At 39.5% G+C, this 13,989-nt stretch overlaps 1 protein-coding gene across 6 annotated transcripts in view; it reads left to right on the top strand.

The window, feature by feature from the left end:
- The window catches only part of vti1a (vesicle transport through interaction with t-SNAREs 1A), a 111,059-nt gene that overhangs the window by 7,467 nt on the left and 89,603 nt on the right, over positions 1–13,989 (top strand). The gene's annotated exons all lie outside the window — the stretch shown is intronic.

Raw genomic sequence — 13,989 nt, 5'->3', positions numbered from 1 at the left:
TCCTCTCAAATGGGAACATTTCTCTACTTCCATAGAGCATTTACTGTTGCCTAGCTGCTTGAAGGAAGGGGTGTCAGGAGGTAATCACTGCTGAAAACTGATCATTAAAAATACACTATTTTAGACATAATCAGAATGGCAAGTGTAAAATGTTTTTGTGTTTGTTAAAAATGAAATGAAAGTTGTGAAAATCAAATTTGAAAAAAATAGAATTATTGATATGACTAATAATGACTCTTTTTTATAACCATAATGTAAAATAATGCTATCTTATAACATACAAACTATCTCATACTAATATAGCCCATGCTCCCATTTACCACTGTCAAACAAAAATAAACTGAATTAAGACTTGCTTATATTTCACCCTGATTGTTATTCTAAGCTTTTGTTTAATATCTGATAGAAATTTACCACAATATGCTTCTGAAAATTGGTATTGACTTAAATTTAGAAATACAACATTCCCCTTCCAATCCGTCAGTACTCCAAATGCAGAACAAACAAGCAAACATGCATAAACAACCCGTGTGGATGTAGATATCGTGTGCTAGTGATCTGTGAGCACACCACTGAGATGTGCTAACTGAGATCACAGAGGCGATCTCTGTGCCAAGACAGTTTGCTTTCCTCGCCATGGGCATTTAATTGGCTGATGATTAATCTTTAACTTTTCTTCTCCCCACACTTACCGTGCTTAATCATCAAGCAGTTAACACCTGCTGTGGCTGATATTGGTGCTAATTTTCATTACTTGCATTTTCTGTCTGTCTTAGTGGGATATGTGGGAAAATGTGTTTCCTTAACCAGTTCCTCCATTCACTTTATTAAATCAAACACCATTACATCTTAATTCTTACTTCCACATTGTTGCATACTTGACAGTTTGTATGTAAATTGTATGTGTCAAGGTCCACAATACTGAAATGCAAAGCAGAAGGTAGCAGCAGGATGGTCTCAGTGCATAAAGAATAAAAGAATATTGGCCTGACTCTGACTGTGACTCCCCAGTTTGACAGTAATTTTCATTTTTACACCTCTGTGTGTGGTGTGGTCAGATCAGTGTACATTTAAACTAGGATCACCCACTTCACACAGTAACATCTAGTATATCTGGTCTCCTGTAAATCTGATGCAAGTGTTCAGAAGGCAAGAACTTCAGCCCCCTCAGATGTGCTTCAGATGTGCCAAATGCTATAGCCGAGCTCAGCCTCTCACTTCCTGCAGGCCTAGGGAGGGACATGACACTTGGCTCGAAAGGCGTCTAGTGGAAAAAAGGCAATCTCCTTTCTTTTTAATGTAAAAAGCTCCAGCTTTGTTGTGCTTTCTGTGGATATCAAGGCCTTTCCACTCCCTCACTACCCAATCTCTCTCCCTCCCTCAACCCCACCCCCTACTGGCCTCCCACGGGTGTCTCCCCCCTTAACCTGCTCTCTCATCCTCCCATTCACCTGTGGTTTGAAGTCTTTCTACCACCGGTGTGCCAGCTTGAGACCTCATTCCTGCTCCTTTCCAGACAGGGCCTGAGTCGACCTCAGTAACCCAGCCATTTCATCCAGGAAGACAACTTATCACACTGACATCCCAAAGGTGTATATATGAGATGTAGCTCTGTTGGCTTGGCTGACAGCTTCATTGCGATAATAGAAGGGACAGTGGGAGTCTTGAAGATGCTGGGCCACGACAAACAGGCATTGTAGCAGTCAAAGGGGATGTCAGCTTGACCAAAAAAAAAACCAAACATAAAACCAAAAAAAAAAAAAAAAGTGTTAAAAGAATTAAAAAGGACAATGAAAATCCTATTTGATGGGCTAGGCTTGTTAAAGTCAGGGAAAGCAGGATGGCATGGCTCTTAGCAGTGGCTTTGATCAGGCAAAAGGGAGGCCTAACGTAAGCTTAATTTAATGAAATCTATCGGGTAAACAGAGCCACCATCTTCAAAGGCCTCAAAGGAGAAGGTCGAGGTCCACAGATGTCAGCTGCGTCGCACAAAACACAATCCAGTTTTGAGGATGTAACTCAAAATATGTACCATGCTAATTGTAAATGTCTGATGTGTGATGACATAAGCCTGATGAGATGTCAGTTGTAAGCTGAAACAATGGCTTGGTGATTTAGAGATGTTTTTGTTAGTCCTGTCGATTGACTGGTGGGATCTTCTGTTGTCAGTACATATTTTAAATATTGAATACCTTCCTATTTTGGTCTTTTTAAATGTGGTCTTTGTTGTATTGTTAGGCCTGTGGCTGACTATGTTCAGTAAAAGGGAATGAATAAGATTATTTTCAGTATTCAGTGAACAGTTAACTTTATGTAAGTGGGTTTTAGGAGTGTTTTTAGGTGTTGAACTGACTGGCCAAAACAGGGCATCTCTTCGGACTTTAGGAGAGTGTGATGAGGATTTACACACTTTTATAGATTTAAACAGTCATTTTAAAACCTGCCCTGTTTGGAAACATCTCGTAATTGCTTTTCCTTTGAGTATCAGTATGCCTCCTGCTTGCATTGGCTGGTGTGGTTGTTGATGTCTTCTTGCAGCAGATGGCGGTATTGCTCTAAGAATTTTCTATTACTTAAGGCACATGACAAGGACAATACTGGGCACATTTACCAATTACTTTGCCTTTCTGATGTATGAGTGGACATGCTATAATAAATCCTTCAACTTATTACTATGCCTGACCTTATCATTTATGCTGTGTAACAGACACTGAAAATAATGTTACAAAATGTCCTTGTGGTGAAAATCCAATTAGTACAAAGTGCCCTGTAGTAATCCAAGTTACAACTTTATGTATTTTCTTTAGTTGTCTCTGTTTAGCTCCCCAATGCTCTGAAAGTTAATTAAGGAAGCAATATGAATGAAATAGTGCCCCCTTGGCAAGGTGGAATCTCTTTTTGAATTGATATTGTAAACATTCCATACTGTAACTCTCCAAATTTCTGTCCTAGTTAATCTTTTTGACATGGATTTCTGCTGCTATCATTTCACCTCCATATGTTATGTTGAGGAGGTGAATTCACTTTTTGTTGTCTTTTTGTTGTGGTCCAAATGTTACGAGCTTTGAGTTCAAGGATCCATGACTCTGATAAAGGTTGAAATAAAATATCAAGCTGTGACAAGTTATATTCTTGTATATTTCACATATTTCTGTCATTAAGTGGAAATGCAGTTCAGTAACTGTCAAGGCAGTTCTGAGAGTGGCGTGAGAGTCACAGGCTATTGTTGATTTGTTATATTTCATCAAGGACCATGAAGATGTCATTCATTACCATTAATCAGTGTTCTTTTTGAAACACACATAATTACAGTCTTGAGTCTATGAGATTGGTGAAGTAAAGTACATGATGCAAGTTATGACAAGAAGTTAAAGATGTAATACAGCAAAATTTGGATTCACCTTAAGCACAGGACTTAATTTCAAAATAGTTCTATTCATTAAGAATTGAAATTACAATGGAATGATTTTCTTCTCTCTTACTTTTACCTCACTACATGTACTCCATTATGGATATTGCAGTAGTTGTTCCTACTTGTATTTTCTGATATTCAATCATGAGGCCAACTGTCACTGGGATACTGCTATCCCTTTTTAATTGTTGATTGTCTACTGGGGTATTGTTTAGAGTTACAGTCATGGTCAAGTAGAATGTCTGGACTGTCTTTTCCTTTCGTGAAAATCTTAAGATGGAATGCCCCCCAGTATCTGCGCAGAGAGATAATTACTATATTTCCAAAGAGTCTGCCAACCTTGAAATATTGAACAGTTTATTTGCCAGGTATGCCAAGGTGAATAGTATGAAAAGCTGTTGGTACAGATTTTATTTATTTTTATTATTTTTTACCTTGATATATCAGTTTCATAAGTGGTTATGAGTGACCTTCTAGAGATAACTTGAAATTTAGCTTTTAATTGAGGGAAACACTGACTGCTGTATTTAATGAAATGGCACATTGGATTTTTAAAGCAGAACTTATGAATAGGAAAAATGATTTGATTGAAATGTGGAAATATAAATAAGATTAGTTAATGATAATGATCAAATGGGATGTGTATCAAATGGAAACATTCCTCAGATGAGACCAAGGCAGACTGCTGTAACTAAGATTTTTACTTGGTCCCTTATTATCAAAATAAATTGACTTGTTGTAGAAGAAGCAATGAATGACTCTTGACTTTACCACACACAGCTCAGGCCTCATGTTTGAGTTGCCAGTAAGAATGTTCTAAGAACTTTTCCTTAAGACACTTTTGTCTGTTTCCAGACCCCAGAGCTATTTGTTACCTCTGCATCTGAGGGTCATACATGATGGGTTCATCACTGGCAATGAATTTACATTTTTCTAGGGTTTTTGAAATGCAATATAAAGTATAGCGGATTGTCTCTTTGTGAATGCCTTCTGCTCTAGGTTAGAGTTCAGTGTTTGAACTCTTACTTCCTCTTCACTCAAAGTGTACTAATATTTTGGAATGTGTTGGGAGAACATCCCCCAAATGTAACCAAGCCAGACTGAAGATGAGGGTGCTCCTCAGTTATTTACTGCATGAATGTTCATTTTGAATTTTTTTTTTATTAGTGGTCATGGACAATTCAAGGTTGTGGGGACTGTCCAAGTTTAGCTGACAGTGGTAATAAACTTATTATGTTTGGCACAATTAGCAACCTGAAAAGAGCACTAAGAGTTTGCAAAGTCATATATCAGAAGGTTATTTATTTGTTTTAAGAAGCTCTGACATTATACTTTTTTTTAAAACAGATGCTCATAATTATGTTGAGATTTAGGTTTTGATGGGAGATTTTAGAGCCATTGTACTTGCCACACTAACCACACAAGTCATGATTAGAAATTTGCCTTGTTGTAATCCATCTTGAAGGGTTCTTGTTGTTTGCCCCTTGTCCTCATTATGGTGACTCCTGCAAGCAACAACATGACAGACACCATTAGTTGGATGTTAGACACTTTAAATCGCCTTAGGTTGCCTCGGCTTATTTGCTCTTATTAAACACAGAGGAGTAAAGGCAGATTGCCTCTCTTCATGGTTTGTTGCTTAACAACCCATCAATGACACCAAAGTCTAATCACGCATAAAAAGTCATAAAAGGACTCAGTCAATTGACAGGGATTTTTTTCCCTATATTTCCTCTGAGCTGAGTGCAGATTTAAGATGTAAACAAACATATCTTCTCTACTTATGAATCATGTCTTTCATTTGGCAGTTGTTGCACATAGTATGTCTTCCTCAAGCTCTTTGTGGATTTTTTGGTGTTGGAGGCTTTTCCATGTCTTCTTTATGGACACTAAGATGGGATTCATTTGCGGATTAGCCTTTTGTCACTCATGTTGAAACCATTTTTATGGGTCTGATGGTGTAATTGCAGCAGTGGGTCAAATCTGGGTTGAAGGACAGTTCACAAAAAAGACAAAAGAATTTGTCCTCTAGATGTGCCATGTTCATATTTGATTGTCAGGAAAAAAGAGCAAGAGCAGAATGTCACACATGCAATAGTTTGTTGGTACTTTTTGTGAGTTTGTGAGTGGTGTCAATTAGATATGATGGCAGTTAAGCATTAATAGGGGACTGAACAACACCATTCAATCTTATTTTCCACTCCTACCATAGCAATGCATTTTCAAGTTAACAATTGAAAGTAATTTTGTAAGTTATTAGCACTGACTTGGAGATTTTATAGTAGGAACTTAAACCTTTACACTGCTCTTCCCCTTAGTTTTTGATTAAACCTGATTTTATAGTTACAGGAATCACAAGTCCAAAATTATCTCAAAGAAACATGGTTGCCAACCATTTTATGACTATGATAAGAGTGAAGATGAGTATCAGAGAAATAGGTCTGTCATCCCTTCATGGTCATTAACATGATGAGTTCTTGTCAGTAGTAGACTAGTAGAAATCACATAGCCTATAATTTGTAAGCAGATCACCCCTTACTCCCTCTCCATCTCTTTATGTTAACACTTGTCTGTATGGATGGGGTATCTGCATTATGCCTGGAGCACAGGTTTTGTTTGGCAGTGTGCAAATTCGGCCGTTATCCTTCCATGCGATCGTTTCCTCTCTCGCTTATCTCTCCTGGCCCCTCCAAAGTCGCCGTACTTCCACACACACTGACAGCGATCAGTATAGCTTTCAGACGTTTGTCTGGCTGAATCTGCCATGAAGCGAAGGCCCTCCCAGGTCCCCTCGCTGTCCTCAGGGCTTGTGTGATTGAGTGACTGGAGTGAGTGGGGGCCAAAGATAATAAGGGGGAGAATATAAAGACATGGGGCGATGATATGATAACACCCCCTTCCTCCTCCTTCCTCCTCCCTCCCTTTACTCCCCTTTCCACCTCCCCTTCACTTTTTCTTCTGTTCTTCTTTCTGTCCTACCCCCGATTTCCGTGCACCGAGCCTGTCCCACGCAGTACTGTAAACCAGAAGTGACATGTGACACCCACTCCCCAGTGATGTGCTGACAAGCGGGTACTAGAATAGGTGACAATGTTTTCTTTTTTGCCAGACTGGTTTAAGTATGGTGAGGGGATTCATGAAGTATTTATGAAATATATTATGAATCATTGAGTCTGTGTTTTTCCTCTGTATTTTAGGCAGTGGCATTTGCTTTTTAATAAGAAAGCCTCAGAGTACAGAGAAAGAACTCTTTACATTGCCTCTTTACTGGTGTTTCTTAATAGTTAAAGCTCCATGTTTACACTTGTTTTAACCCCTGCTCACACTGCCTTCACACAAACAAGCACACACATGCAGACACACAATTAAACTTTGTTTCTTTCTCTCATCCTAAGTGTTTCTAATGAGCGAGCGTGCCAAAAAGAAAGGGAAAGTGTTTTTGCTCTCAGCGACCAACAATTTTGCCTTTTCTCTGGTGTTTTTGAAGCCTGCAGTGGAATCTGGCTGTGGCCTTGATCAGAATTATATTGTGGAAGATGAATTAAGGGGTTTTTTTTTTCAATTATCCCAGAGGTTGGCCACCATTAGAGCATCAGCCTACTCCTGCAGTGAGACTAAACTCTTGTTTGTTCTGCATTGTCAAGCTTTTTGTACATTATTGTCTTTGTACATTTTTATTTAGAAATGATCAGTTTCGCATAACACACTCTCTGCTTTAAGTGCTTATATCAAATGGCTAGGAATTTGTGGTTGAAAAAATCTGTTTAGGAAAACAAATTAACAAAATTTTCATTAAATTAATTAATTTGTGTAGTTTTTCATTTTGCTGTCATCCTTGTATATGTTATGCTACTTTTTCTTTTGAATAATGAACAGAAAGTGATTGTTTTTAGTAATTATTCAACTTCATTATTTATCTCTGGGTTGAATATATAATGTTCTTTTCTTTATATTTTAGGTTTTTTTTAGTTTTCAGTTGGCTATTTCTCATCATTTTTGAACTACTGTTGTAAATTCCAGTACAAAACCTGCAGACTCCCAGGAAACGGCTAAGTGCATTGGGAAGTTCAGGAGGGCACATGTTGGAAGGGCTTTGGAAAGGGGCCTTACTGGCCTCATCAGCATTTGAATGTGTTCTAGCTAGTGAAATAACAAAGTATACATAAATATATAGAGATAATGATCTGGCTAAGTCCCTGTGTGTGCTGCTGTATTCTTATGCTAATGAGCTAGCTATTCAGCACCAACAATGGTCACATTACTAGAAAAGGCAACGCACTGAAGAAGATAGTCTTCTGTGTGCATGTCCACTGATGGACGCGTACACGCACATGCTCAGCAGGCCCGACTCCTCTCCCTTTGTGTCTAGGTTTTTTTTTTATTACATTTTTCAATTTTAGATAACACTCCAAGAATAGACATCAAACAAAAATGAATCATAAATCGAGGTCAGGAGTGAGCCTCTTTCCAAAGCAGAGAAAGGGTTAAAAGTGAAGGTATTTCTTTCTTTAAAAAAGGATGGAAAGACTGATAGGAGAGGAGCTCTTCTCAGCAGAGGGTTCAGTGAACCATATGTAGGTAGCCACAGGCTAATGGGCCGGTTGGTCCCTGGCTTGCCAGGTATCCTGCAATGCACCCCCCCTCCACACACACTCTTTCCTCGTCATCCTCCAACACCCACCCCTCCTACCTTCACTCTATGAAAATCCCTCCTTCACTTTCCTCTAATCTCACCTTTTTCTCTGGTGCTGACCCGGGGAGGCCCACTTTATTCCCCACTGCACGCCAGAAGCCAGCGTTGTGATCGGAGCCCGGGCCCCTGTGCTGGTTCCCCCTCTCCTCTACTCTCTCCTTGCCCTGGCTGCCCGCCTCCCCGACGGCTCTGCTCTATTGATTTACTCCTCCAACCAATGCTGTCTGTCTCTGTTTTGCACCACCAGCACCTAGGTCCCTCATCTCTATAACCCTCCCTCTTTCCCCATTTTCTTTCTTTCCCTTTCTTGCTCTCTTCTTTCTTTCTTTTCATACTCTCTTTCCTTTCTGTCTTGCTTTCTGTCCCCTCCTACACAACCATGGCTAGCGGAGAAAACTTGACAGAACATGAGAGAAGGAAGGATGGGGGTGTGGTAGGGGATACAGGGCCTTTGATTTTTCATTAGAAGCGCGTCCATATTTTAATATTGGGTTTAATCGGGCCCTCATGCCTTAAAGAAATAACCACTGAGAGATGATCCCTTGGCCTTCAAAAAGTATATGGTGCTTCTTCAATCAAAGCCCGCCTCGAATTTGCTCTTTTGTTTGGAGTTCACTTGCAATCCACCCCCACCCCCACCCCCCTTCTCTTGCCGTCTCTTGGCCTCTCTCTATGTGGGTACAGTCGTTAGGCTTATTGACTGATCTCGGCTGTACTTAGCAATAGAAATGACTTTGACAGGGAAATACACCACTGGTATCACAGAGGTACAAGCATGAAAGGCCCCTATCAGAATAGTGTACTCTTCCACTGGCAAACTGCTAGGTATTTTTCCCCCAGAGATAAAATCTTGTTTACTTGTGGTCTAATAAAAAAAAGGATAGATTTAGTGACACAGTACTAAAATGGGAATTAGTATTTAAATTTTCTATTGAATTAAGCTAATAAAGAGAAGTTTTTTCAGTTATTTCTGACCATGTCTGGTTTGATTAAAAAAAAAAAGAAAAGAAAAAAAAGATGCTTTTGAAGCTTGTACACTCTGTCACCTGAAAAAAAGTCTCTCACCTCATACCTGTTTAGATATGTCGCAGGCTTATTTATTACCTTTCCGTTGTTGATCATTCACCTTTATTTGTGTTTTCGACAACTGCTTCAGCAAGACTCCTTCAGGTTTTTCATGGAAGTGGAACACAATACCGTTTGCGTAGAAGCCACCAAAGCACCAACCTGTGAGCTAATGAGAGGCCCCATGCTGTTATCTGAGGCTCCAGCTTCTCTACCACTGCTGCACTTTTATTAGGGGAAAGAACACACACCGGGCTACCGTTCACATATGTTCCATGCGCGTACGCTCTCTAAAGGAGGCTTCCCCGGGATGCAAAGGCTCACAGAAGCCTCTGTCTTACATACAGTAGCCCTTGTGCACACATATACACTCACACAAACACACACACAACAGACAGAAGTGGAGGATTCGATTGCACCAAAGACCACAGTGAAACAAAGGCACAAATGACACCCTCCTGTGACAATCCCAATTGTAGCTGCTTGCCTTTGTCTGATAATATATCAAATGCATTAAATTGAGCACTTACTTAATTGAACAACCTCTCCCAATTTGTCTGTGTTAAAGAGTAAAAGACACAAGACAACAATTTGTGTGTGTGTGTGTTTTTCTTTTTGCTGGCTGCATGCTAGCGTGTGTGTGTGTGTGTATGTGTTAAACCCCTGCCAAGCACAGATGCATTATTTAAGATGCTGTTGTGATACTTGTGCCTGCTTAAAGGTCTCAGCTTCCTTTTAACGCCATGCCACATCAGTCCACCTCTGCCCCCACTTGGGGAACCAGAGTGGGACCTGCTGGCACTGGTCCACACATCACCTGGGAAAATATCACAGCAGGAGGAGGAAAGGAAGTGAAATAGATAACCTTTGAGTTTAGCATGGAGTCTTGAAAACAGAGACATTTTATTAGCCCACTTTATTGTCAATTCAGCGCTGACTTCAGTTTTTTGTCTTTTTTTAGTTTTTACAAGATATTTAAAGATATTTTATTTGTATTTTATGTGCCCCTGGAAGTTATTTTTAAAATGGTGGTTTTGATATGTTTCCACCTTCACAGAGCAACTATGACAGTTAGGAAAATAAAAGGTTGGGATGCCAGTTTCAGGAAAGCACACAGAACTGGACATAAGAGTTATTACGTCTAAATTTGGAAATGCCCAGCTGCTCTCCTGCTGGTGAAAAAGCCTGTAATGGAATGTAGAATTGTAAATTGAATATGGTTAATTACTCTTCATGCTATGCCGCCAGACGTGTGTGCAGGGCGAAAAGGAAAAGCTTGGGAAAGTGGAGGGAAAAAGTGTCTGCAGAGGAACTTCAGGGCCCCTCATTACACTCTGCCCCTGGGTATTTTTACGCCTTTTATTTCCCATCTAATGAACTGTTTACATTTTTCAGCTTTCCAGGCGCCACAATTATTTGCGCTTGTCCTTGTGTCACTCGTTGCACTGGGCAAAAAGCAAGGAGGAGAGTTGGAGGGCATTGGAATGTGTATATGAATCTCAGTTTATTTGGTTTTTATTACTGTGATTTTTTTGGGAATAGGGAACTTTTCCTTAACATTACAAAGCAGATGATCATCAGTTGCTTGAAATGAGGAAAGGTTGTTGTTTTACAATTTTTTAAATACATTTTCTGTAAAAGAATGTTTTTAATATTTACTTACTTCTTTCTGGACAATGCAGGAACTTAACAATCATGTTTATTTAGACAGTATATACCCTAGAATGCTGATGAACTAGAAAGAAATTAGACACAAAGGAAAGATCCATATATATAGCTGTTATAATTAAATAAATATCATTTGCTGTTCAGAGGATTATGCCAAACTTATTAGCATATCTGATATGAATTGTTATGCATGCATATGTAATTACATTTTGATGGGTAAAGAAGATTCGCTTTTTTTTTGTCTGCTATCCATGTCAACAGAGGTAAAACGTGTGTTTTTGACAGGACACCAGCACCTCTATCGCTGCATTTGACGGGATGCGTAGAGTTTTAAAGGCAGGCCACTTTGCATAAAGTTAAGATGTACCTTTGTACTTTTCATGTGTGCTTCCGGGAATAGAAGCAAATTCTCACCCAAGATTAAAAAAGTGACAAAAGACAGACCTTTCAAAAGGATTAAAAAAAGCTCTTTTTTTTTTCTTTTCTGAGCAATAAGGTATCTTCTGAAAGAGCTCATTCTTTTTTATATTACAAAGCCTGATTAGTTGGTTTCGTCTTAAGATGCAGAGCTCAGTCCTCACATGCTGTAACTAGAAGCAGGCAGTTTCAGTGCATTTTCTTTATAAAGTAGAGGATTTTACTGTAGAACAGGTATCTGAATCTGCCTTCCTGGCCTCAAGAATGATCCTGTTGCTACTTTTACGATTTTTTGCTCAACATCCTAACTTATAGTCACAATCTTTCACTGTATTAAGCAGTCAATATTGCACAGCTGTTTATGTTTTACATCAAATGGGAAGGCAGTAATCATTCAGGAATCAGTTGTTTTCCAGAGGGGAATCCAAAAACTGGAGTGTATACTGTACAGGGGAAGAAGCGGCAACACTTTCATTTCAATGACATTTTCCATTCTTTATACTTTCTTTGTTATCTACTCTGTTCTCATTGCAGATGCGCTTCATACATTCATCTGTAACAAACAGCTATTTAGAAATACCAAAAAACCCTGCATATGGTTTGAAGGCGACGTAAGCCTTAACATTCAAATCAGTGCTTCTCCCAGGCTTCCTCGTCTCAATTACTGGTGAAGTCGTCTTTCCCCCTAAGTTGCTCTGCAGCTCTTTAAGATGTAACTCGACTTAAATGAAATATGTGGGTGTTTTCCTGGCAAAAAATACCAGTGTACGTGTCTGTGCCTTGTATACAAGTGTAAATGCTGTCTTCAGATTGATGCTTATTGTCTTTCTGGTTTTACTCAAATCTTAAATTCCTTTTAATGTGTTGACAGCAGTGACCACCATGTGCAAAAGATGGGGCTTCAAAAAATACTGATATTAGAACTGAAATTTAAATTAGAGTGAACAAATGTTATCAGTAATAGTTTTGTAATATATATATATATATGCATTTTCTTCAAGGATGTATTTTAGATGAAAAAAAAAAACAAGAAATTATTTATATTTTATGTATCTTGATGTCACCTCTATTTGACACAAAGCACCATATCTGTGATATTTGTTTAAATCATGAAGTGTTGAGGAAGCTAATTGACTTGTGAGATTAAAAAAAAAATCAGTTTACCTTGTTTTTCTAGATATTCTGGAATTTGCTGTTACATAATTAAGTGTTGTAACAATTGTCACAAACTTTGTAAATAATTGAGCCAAGTGTTCCTGCTCCTGTGTAATGTGTGTGTGTGTGGGGGGGGGATGTTGAGATTTATTTGGGTCTGTGCTGCCGATATTCTGTTTCACACACAGTAGGCGTTCTGTGGTTAGCTTAGGTCCCTGTGGTTGAGTATTGTTTGGGTGCACTCTTTATCTAATGGGTTTTGTGGTCTGGGTCAATCAGGCCCTCCGTCTAGTCAGTAATTACTCCAGAGAACTGTGGCCCTCACCATCACGATAATAACAGCCAAATCACATCAGCCATGACTTTCCACTCAGTGCTCCAGATTATGAGGAGAGACAAATAAAAAAAAAAATCAACTGGCTCGATTGTGATTGGTTCCAAAGTTATTTCAATCAAGGAACTTGATATCATCACTCTTGAGGTTAGAATTGGCTTTTTCAAGTTTGGTTTGTGGTTTTCTCATGGAAGGTAGCATCAAAGTATTTCATGCAATAGCTCCTTCAAACTTTTACTGATAATAGAAAGATAGTGGGAACGGATACTGTATTTGTGGAAAAAAATGTCCCCACCAGGTAATTGGTGTTCCTTCACTGATTCTGTGTCTTTGTTTTATTTATTTAGAGTCTAGGACTAAGTAAATATAGAAAAACAGAAAGAATTCGTGTTGAGAAAAAGTGATATTTTCATTCCTATGCTGGTGTTTGTCTTTGATTTTGCCCACCTCCTGCAGCCCACCTAGAAACCCTGTCAAGGCAGGGAGAGAAAGCGAAGGAGGCTTAGTAAACACTTTCTGTGTCTGCTGCTGGTGTGTGTTTAGTTTAGAGGGCATGCCAAGAGGCTGTTTTTCCATGGGTCGGGCGTCTGTAAACAAGCGGTACAATGGCAGCCCACTCTTCCACAATCGGAGGTGGCACACTCTGAAGTAGTGTATGAAATGTGTGTGTCTGAGTGTTTGTCTTTTTGGGTGTTTTTTTTTTTTTTTGGACATGGCATTCCCTCTTATTCTAGCCTATCTGGAGACAGAAAGAGAGAGAGTGTGTGCGTGTGTGAATATGTTTGTGTGTGTGAGTGTGTGTAAGAGAGAGAGAGAGAGAGAGAGAGAGAGAGGCAACCCCAAATCCGATGGGCCGCCAATGGGTGATGAATTATTCCCTGTCTGAGTCTCAGCATTGGTGTTATCACAGAGCCTGCCACTGCACTGGGATGACAGCAGTGACAGCCCCCAGAAAAGATTTAGCGCTGACAAGTGATACTTCCTCATAATACATCTCCCTGGCCCTCTCCCCTGTCCCCCTGTTCCACAGCCTCTCCATGCACACAAGATGAGGTTTTTTATCCCTGAACTTGTATTTGTTTAAGTGGGCGGGGTGGGGGGGCTCTTTGCCACCACTTCTGTGGCACAAGTGCACTAGGTACAGTAGATCACCTTGGAAGGAGGCATGGGCACAAACCCAGACATGCTTGTTGTCAGTACATGTGTTGTAGGGGTACACACATACACACACACACACACACACAC

The sequence above is a fragment of the Lates calcarifer genome, linkage group LG23 (genome assembly GCF_001640805.2).
Source record: "Lates calcarifer isolate ASB-BC8 linkage group LG23, TLL_Latcal_v3, whole genome shotgun sequence".
NCBI lineage: Eukaryota > Metazoa > Chordata > Actinopteri > Centropomidae > Lates > Lates calcarifer.
This window is presented reverse-complemented; position numbering and strand designations above follow the sequence as displayed.